The following is an 8,347-nucleotide window of genomic DNA, read 5'->3' on the forward strand; positions in this document are numbered from 1 at the left end:
CACGAGGCTTACCTTTCTTCTCAAACCATGCCTAACGTTTCAGGCAATCTTTCTGAAAGTGTCCAGATTTACCACAGAAATGACACTTCCCATTCTTGTTTCCTTTCTTACGTACTTGAGATGAGGACTCATTAACATTAAGTTGTTTCTGTTTTCCCTTACTATGCTTCTTTCTTTTCTTTTCAGCTCCTTGATGTTTACAGAGTTAATGGAGTAGGCTCCTTGATTCTTCAGCCTTGTTTCCTCTTGAACCAACATACCATGCAATTCATGCACGTTCCATTTGTCTTTTATGATGTTGTAGTTCATTTGGAAAGGACCATACTCAAACGGTAATGAGTTGATGATGAACTGCACAAGGAAATTTTGTTCCACTTCTATTCCCAAAGACTTAAGTCTTGCTGTTATATTTGTCATTTCAATGGCATGCTCATGCATAGTACGTGAACCATCAAACTTTATGGTGGTCAAAGTACCCATTAGTGTCCCAGCAAGAGACTTATCAGCAGTTTGGGAAGACTCTTCCACAAGTTTCAAAAGTTCTTTTGCATTTTCAGTTTTGGGAAGAGTAGTCTTAATGTTGCCCGCAATATTCAATTGCATAAACATTAGGGCTAATCTGTTAGATCGATCCCAATGCTTATAATAGGACTTTTCTTCATCACTGCTAGCTTCAGTAATAGCAGTTGGCTTTTCAGAGTAAAGTGAAACATCAAGATCTAAAACCCCAAGATGAAATTTGATCTATTCGCACCAATCTGAAAAGTTAAGTTAGATAAAAGTCGTAACAGAGGCGGAGTGTGAATGAAGGGCAAGTGCTGCAAGTAAAACATGTTCATTTATTAATACTTTGAGTTACGAGTTTATACACATTATCAAATTCAGAAATAATTTACTTAAATGTATATTGATGTTCTCCTTTGGGTGAAACATCAAAATACAACTTTAAACATAATGATGCTTAAAAGTATATTTAACACAAATCGATAATATTTAATGTATTAATTAATAATATTTATTATCTTTAGATAAATAAATAAACTAACGATACATCAAAATTATCTCTTTAATATTTATTGGTCATACGAACAAACAATCAACCTTTGGCTGATCTACAAATGTCTTATAACCAAAATTTTAATTTACCCATAATTGATACATCATTTATAAGCATCTGGAATTAATTTCATAAAGATTCGACCCCTTTGGTGATTAACGAATCTTGCATATATGATTTCAAAAAATCCAAAATAATATCACAATTATTAATATGAATGAAAAAATAAAATAGGCACTTGCTTAAGTCATTAAAACAAGTGTTATTAATTGATGCCACCCGAACGAAAGTAATTCCGTATAAAACAAAAAGGGTTGAACCAGAAATAAGTCATTAGAAGTTAACGTAAGTCATTAGAAGTTATCACAGAATCTACATGCTTTACTTTGAACCAGAAATAATGTATCATTCTTTTGACTTTTTGAGCACATACCAGAACTTGCATTTATTGTATATTCGATACAACAACAATAACGCCATTACATATTATTAGGGTTCATAAAATTGAACTACGCATTAATTTCACAAAAAATTATTAGTTCCAAAAACTTGGCTCAGATATCACATGTAAGGATTTAACAGATCGTATGACTTAAACAATCTAATACATAATCCTATCAATTATTTAGGAACGTGAAACTGCATGATTTTCCCATCAATCTAATTACAGTAATTTATGGAAGAATACATACCTGAATTCTCCATAGTTTTAGCGAAAGTACAGAAGTGTTGTTTCTCTCTCTTCACCTTACGTGTCAGAATAATTATGATGGAATTTATTCTTCTTTTGGCAGAGAGAGGACCCCTTTTATAATACAGAAATAGTCAGTTATGTTTTCACGTTCCATCAACGTGATTAGTGGATATAATAATTATCCACTAACAGTCTGTAATTATCCTACTTTCTGTAATTATCCTACTTCCCTGTACAAGTTTATGATTTAACTTATTTAATAATTATTAAACCAATAAATTAATTAATTATGTGGGCCATAGAAATTTACAAAGCGACTACTTAACAACGTATAGCCAAAGCCTTCCTAGTATGCCATTTTCCCATTTCATCATTAAGAATGTCAAAATGTGACAATTTGAGCATCCCTTCATCTTTTGGCTGTGGCTCGACCTCTCCTTTAGGTAGCCTCACTTGCCAAGTTGAAACTAACGAATAATTTGGCAGTGGGAAGTATTCTTTTAGTTAATCCCTTATGTTTGAGGATACACTTATAGACGATGTTTGTCGAATTACCTGGATCAACAAGAACATATTTAATGTTACAGTCAACAATGTTTAAAGAAATTACCATCACATCATTGTGAGAAAGTTCTGGTCGGCCTAGAACTGATTCAGAACACTCTAGATCTTCTCTCGTAAATGACAGAAACCTTGGTCTTCGTCGTAGTAGACATTGTTAAATCACTGATCTCTTCTCCACTGATAATGACCTGACGCGGTCGAACCTTTCTCCCAAACTTTTACCATCCTTATAGTGCCCTCATAATAATCTCAAACCTTCGAGGCCATGAGTCCACGGGGATAGCATTTTATCCCATATTATGGCCTTGTTTCCCATCAAACTTTCTTTCAAATGGGATGGAACGGGTGAGCCGAGGGGTTTAACCTTCTCGTACAGACTTCGTCCATCTCGTTCTCCGACACCCTTGGCAATAATCATCTTGACTTCTAAAATCTCTTAACGAAGTCCTAGCTTTTCAATACTACCCTGTCTAATTTTGAACATGTAAGCTTGACGGTTATCTAGGTTAATTTAGAGACCAAACTCATCTTTCGCTTCAAGCAGGCATTCAGCTTTGCAAATTTGATCTCGAGCATTCTCTGGGTACTCTCGTCAGTGAATTGACTATGCTATGGTGGTTCTCCATTCTCTCTTAGTCTAACATTCTGGACAAATTTGGTGGGGTTGAAGACCTCATTTTCCAATGCGGTGACCCACTTTAACAATTTCTTAAAGATGTCCTTTGAGGAGCGGAGAACATTACTGATATCCCTGACTGTTCGATCAAAAGTGTTTGTTATCTTAAAGTTACATGTGAGGTATTAAATAATAACATAAAACAATTGTAGTAAAATTTAGAGTGCCAAAACATTATTAATAATAAGATTAGTTTAGTAAAATACACTTTCAATTCTTGATTTCTTAAAGGGTGTGTTGTGTTAATATGGGTCAGATAAAATGAAATGAAGAGAGTATCATATATGCTTCTATAAAAAAAGATACAAGAACATGATATTCTAAGGATAATATAAAAAATTAAAGAATAGAACAAAATGACTATTCCACTCCAATTCGCTGCCTTTTCGCGGATGGGTCGAACGAGCTATTTTAAGGTTGATTAAAATGAAGGGCCAAACCATCCTAACCCATCAAATTTCTTGTCCGAAAGGCTTGTACTGGGTTGGTTTACCCGTTTTAACGAATCTAATAACAAAGGAAATATCACTAAAGGCATTTGATATTGAAATTATTATAGAGGTACATGTTATTTTCAATATTTTCGGGTATACAGAATCTGTAATTTGATAGAATAACTTCAACACGAGTTCAAGTATAAAACAAGAACACTATGAAGTACAACAACACCCTCAACACAAGATCAAAAATGATCTTTCTAAGAAGTATGTTTTTTTTTTTCAGAAAATAAGATGAAACAGAAATCGCCAAATCCTCCGAATTTAAGGAGTGTCCTTAAGGAAATAATTCCCCTCAAGTACCCGAGGTTGCGAAATTTTTCTTCCAGTATAAAATGGCCAAACAAACCAACTGTAGCGGTACCTCAAACAATTGAAATCTCTTCGAACTCACTCAACGAATTGATTGATCACATGGAATGTTTTTGAAAACAAGAAGAGTTTGTATATTCAGAAAAAAATTTCGTATCTAAACCTGTGGATGAAAACAGGTTTATATCGCCATCAGGTGCCCCTTCCGAAAGGTGGCAATGGTTCACTCAAAGGTTGTATCCCTTCTGGAAAAGTTATGTTTGTTCGTCCAAAAAATGTGTTTTTTTCGAACAGTCACAACCATCCAAATGGGCATACCATTTCACGAATCAGTGTGTCATTTCATCGATGGATTGCATCCCTTCTGAAACAACATTTCAACAGTATTTCTGTACTACATGCATGCACATTAATGGAGGATCAAAACCACAGAAAAGTTTTTGTTTCTGTTGCGTTTTTCTTTTTTTTTTGGATTAAATTTTTGTCAAATAAATTTTATCTAAAAAGATAGATTTCATTGATCGATCCAAATCTGAAGCCGAAGCCAAGCCGAACGAGCAACGACGACGACGGCGCAAGGCACCTCTTATTTCTTGCCTCACTTACCAAGTGGAATAAATGTTTCTTATTATAAACACTTGAAAAATCACAGTCTCCCATCAATGTGGGAAAATTAGTAGACTTTTCATTTTAGAATACACTTTTCATAATAGTGTTTTCTCAATTTTTTCCTCCACTTAGTTCCCTTCATTTTCCATTCACACTTTTCATATATATTGAACCCAACACATGTTACCTCCACGAAAAACATTACTGTTGATTGGCTTTATTTACTCAATGTAAACTTGGCATTCAACCGACAGGTGTTATCGATACATGTTTTAATTTGTGAGCCTAGTGTGAGTTGACACCTAATTTTTGTTCTCCACAATTAAATTTAATCCTGAGCTTCTTCGATTCTTAATAAAATTGAAATATTTATTTTATCTGAATAAATGCGCTCAAAAAGATTTATTTGGGTTAATTTTATCATTTAAGTGACGATTATACGTGTTCGTATTTACATATACGAGATTGTATAAATTTTGTTTCTTAAATGAATATTTTTATCAAAATTGAACTTTTATTAAGATTAATCTTGAAAATTCATTCAAATGGGTAAAATATTGATTTAAATATGATTTATTATCAAAAAATAATTTATTAAGAGAAATATTTATTTGATTTTATCTAATCAATAAACTCAGAATTAAACGGGGTATTAACTCATATCGAATTTCAATTTAATTTAGTCAATCTATTAAAATTGGTCATAATTAAAATCAAATTGACCATAATTACAATGCAGTTGGCCAATTAATTTTTAATATAACAGAAAATTTAAATGAGATTGACTAAATTTGGGGTTATATTTTAAATAACCCCAAATCCGAATTCTATCCAACAACCCAACCCCTTCTAATTCTGTATACACCATCCCAAAACTAAAAACGAAAAAAATAACCAAACCCACCTTTGCTCTTTCTTCTACATTACAGCTCTAAACAATGGCAAAAAAACTCAATCTAGCGTACAATACACATAAACAACATGTACACCAGTCAGCAATAGTATCAACACCAACAACAATCACATGTCAGCCAATGGCAACCCGACACCAACTCCAGTCGTGTAAAAACTCATCAAACCAGTCAACCGATGTCAATCTGACCTGATATCAACCCTAATGGTTAACAATTGCAAACCAACCCCATACCCGTGCAGCAACCCGTTAGATTCCAACAAACAGACGCAACAACAACGATTCCAATCCGTACTAAATAGTACGATTTTCAGCTCAACAAATCCTATCCCCAAGTTCAAATTCAAATGTCCCTATTCAAAATCGCAAAACGCCCCTCAAATATTCCCATCCCACATCGCTCAAATTGGTGAAATCCCATTCTGAAAATACCTATAAATACTCATTCAATGCATTATTTAAGAGGTTGGAGATGCCGGATAGCAGGGACCTAAAAAGCGTGAGATTTTGCTATTCGAAGAAGGGTTTCGGTGCCAAAAAATTCGATAAGACTCGTTTGAGCTTGAATTTCTAGGATAAGAATTCAAGTTCATTCCGATGGTGGCAAGAATCTTTCGGTGAAGCTCGTAAGTCCGATTTGTTTCCCTAAAAAGGGGAAATGCAACTTGCCCTTTTAGTTCGTTGTTCGTCTCCGTCGTATTGGTAGCTCTATAATTGTAATCATAGTTATGGTGGGATTATTTGTTGTAGAGAGCTTGAAAATCCATAGGTTTCATATGACAAAAATTGTGTGATTTTCTTTGTTATCCTGTAGTAATCGAATCAATTCATGAATTTTGTTACTACAATAAAATTTAGGTCACGTTGTGTTTTACTATTTATGATTTCCTTTATATATAATTAGCATTGGAATGAATTTTTGGTCCCGATTTATTTGATGTAGATAAATCAATATGGTTTGCAGATTTACTCCTGAAATCATTTTGTGTTTTCTTTTCTTCTCATATGTTGGTTTTTGGTCTAAAACTAGTTTCGCGAGATCATAGCTACCGAGCCTTTATTCATGTAAACGATTATAGGTGTCCTCGAAGTCTAAATGGCCTTATATTAAATGAGTTACCCATCTCTTTGGTGGTTGATAAACTCAGAAATGCTCATGTTCATTAACACAGTTTCATAAGATTGTAAGTGTCACATTTTTTATTTTTGGTTAAATTTGGCCTTCGGCTTATTTAGGGCTTTTGATCATAATTTATCTATGAACCTCCGGAATCTGTCCTTGTTTGGTCATTTGAAGTCCTTCTTGTTACTATTTGCCTGAGCGTGGTGCAGTCTAATGCCAAACTGATTGTTTTCTTTCTCGTTTTGTTTGATTAAACGTGTTCTGTATAAAGAGCACAAACTATTTGGCTAAACCTGTTGATCTTTAGCTTTAAGAGTCATGTAATGGACACAATTTTTTTGTCTTTGGGTTAGAGTAATAAATCTAGGTAGATTCAAAAAGGTGATGTGTATGTTTCTTTTTTTTAAAAAAGTTGTGCCTTGTCTGATTATGTTCCTTGCTTGTTAAATTTTAGCATGGTTTTTCCTATGGATGGAGTGACCAGCAATTTCACTTGATGATATTTAAAGTGAAATGCTTTAATATTTTTTGTGATTTGCTAGTAAGAATCGTCTCTATCTTTCTTGAGGTTATAGTCTGTGCACCCATTTTGTTTACTTTGATCATCTTTCATGAATAAATATTAATTCGGGTCTCTTTCTTGGTGCATGTGATGTTGCTTTGGGCCCCAACAGGCTAATTTCCCTTATATTCCTCGGGCTAAGGAAGCCTAATTTCCGAGTCAACATAAAGTATCAAAAATGGACAAAAACTCAAGAGAATCAAGTGTGTATACAAAGATATACAATATATATACACTATATTCAGGTCTTGGAAGCTGATATACAGATACAAGGGAGCAATAATCGAGCTAAGGAAGCTGGTATGTAAAGGCCCAAGCTGATATACAGTGTGTATACAGCCAAAACTTAGAAGAAAAGGCTGTAGTATACATCTGATATACATTGCTGGAAAATGAATTAAAAGCCCAAGTTCAAATTTGAACAGCTCTCAAAAAATGGGCTAGATAAGAGGCCCAAACTTCTTTTCTTTATTTATTTTGTATAATTCATATTTGACTATTTGTTGTATTAAATTTTTTAAACTTCGTTAACCTTAGTAAACTCCCCATTCGAATTGCTATTTTTATTTTATCTTTATATTTTACCTTCAATTATTACTTATCACAAAGATTAATATTTGAACCGATAAAAGATGAATTTTTGTTATTTTTTCCTCTTAGAACAAAATTCTTATAAATAAAAACTGACGTTTATTCCATTAATGTCTTAAAATGGTTTATTTAAGTTAAAGAGAATTCTTCACAGCATGAAAATTAACTTTTCTTGTAAAAATCGCAACTTTTCATAACTAGTTCAAATTGGTGATTTCTTTATTCCAAAAAATGATTGTTTCTAGTAAAATCACTTTGTTTCTTTTTTTTGTGAAATAATTAGTTTTCTCTTAATTCGGTAAATGAATTGAATTTACTTTTAAACTTCTTGTTAGGAGATTTTACTTTAAATTTAATTTTTTTTTTTTTTCATATGAATAGAATAAACGTCATGTTTGCAAATGAATTTAAGATTTTACGGAGTTAGCCACATTTTCAAAATTAGTCGTTTTTATAGATCAGTCAAAAATTATCTTTTGGGTTAACCATTTTTTAGCGAACGCTCTTGAGTGCCTTAAAAACCTTCTTAGTGCATTACCTGAATCATTACTCATTTTCTCTAATTTTAAGAATTTATGTTTGTTTTCAAGTCTTTAAAATACATCTAGTTTTTCTTGATTTTTCTCAAAAATCAAGTGGCAGCTCTGCAAATTCTTAAATTATTTTAAAATTTTCTTTAAAGTTTTGGAATAGTTTAAAAAAGCAATGTTTTTTCAAACCCTTCAAAATAAAAAAGAAATAAATTAAAA

At 32.7% G+C, this 8,347-nt stretch overlaps 1 long non-coding RNA gene across 1 annotated transcript; it reads left to right on the top strand.

The window, feature by feature from the left end:
- The first annotated feature begins 5,137 nt into the window (after positions 1 to 5,137).
- Positions 5,138 to 7,555, top strand: LOC124896786. Its single transcript, XR_007053250.1, has 2 exons — positions 5,138 to 5,948; positions 7,120 to 7,555. It is a non-coding gene; the product is annotated as an uncharacterized LOC124896786 (long non-coding RNA).
- The last annotated feature ends 792 nt before the right edge of the window (positions 7,556 to 8,347 follow it).

This window comes from Capsicum annuum, chromosome 3 (assembly GCF_002878395.1).
Source record: "Capsicum annuum cultivar UCD-10X-F1 chromosome 3, UCD10Xv1.1, whole genome shotgun sequence".
In the NCBI taxonomy this organism is placed as follows: domain Eukaryota; kingdom Viridiplantae; phylum Streptophyta; class Magnoliopsida; order Solanales; family Solanaceae; genus Capsicum; species Capsicum annuum.